The 455-nt window shown below is 57.1% G+C and overlaps 1 protein-coding gene and 1 long non-coding RNA gene across 5 annotated transcripts in view; one reads left to right on the forward strand and one right to left on the reverse strand.

Annotated features, from left to right (window-relative positions):
• The window catches only part of MBP (myelin basic protein), an 82,186-nt gene that overhangs the window by 74,780 nt on the left and 6,951 nt on the right, over positions 1 to 455 (reverse strand). The window lies entirely within an intron of this gene.
• The window catches only part of LOC104999523, a 14,773-nt gene that overhangs the window by 5,550 nt on the left and 8,768 nt on the right, over positions 1 to 455 (forward strand). For both annotated transcript variants that reach the window (XR_826607.1, XR_826606.1), the window contains exon 2: positions 81 to 252. This is a non-coding gene — a long non-coding RNA (uncharacterized LOC104999523). The remainder of the gene's footprint in view (positions 1 to 80; positions 253 to 455) is intronic.

The following is a 455-nucleotide window of genomic DNA, read 5'->3' on the forward strand; positions in this document are numbered from 1 at the left end:
CACTGCCTCATTATTTTTATGAGGGCTGTTGAGGGGGCGGTTTGCTTGCTAATGACACCCGTGTCTCACTCCTCACTCAGGTCTGTTTGTGAGGCCCATGGCTGCTCGACTGACAAAGGTGTACATGTTCTGAGCTTTTCAGAGGCAACAAAATGCTCCCTCACAGTCCTTACAAATCAGAATCAAGCATAGGCTTGTGCTCGGCACCCAAGACTGTGACAACAGACTGTCTTCAATCCCCTTGGAGAGCAGGTGGGTGCTGACCCCGCACGTCTGGGGCCCGGCTGTTAAGTGAGAGCTCAGGAAGTCTCGGCAAGGCTGTGCTCTCCTGCTGCTGAGAAGGGCTGCCTCTCAAACGTGACGTTCACCACCCTCCTCGGGGACACCGCTGTCCCTCGGGGCCCACAGGACAGCTGGGAGCCTACACCCCCTTCAGAGGCGGCCCTGGGTCCTTC

The sequence above is a fragment of the Bison bison genome, unplaced genomic scaffold (assembly GCF_000754665.1).
Source record: "Bison bison bison isolate TAMUID 2011002044 unplaced genomic scaffold, Bison_UMD1.0 scf7180017864353, whole genome shotgun sequence".
In the NCBI taxonomy this organism is placed as follows: Eukaryota; Metazoa; Chordata; class Mammalia; order Artiodactyla; family Bovidae; genus Bison; species Bison bison.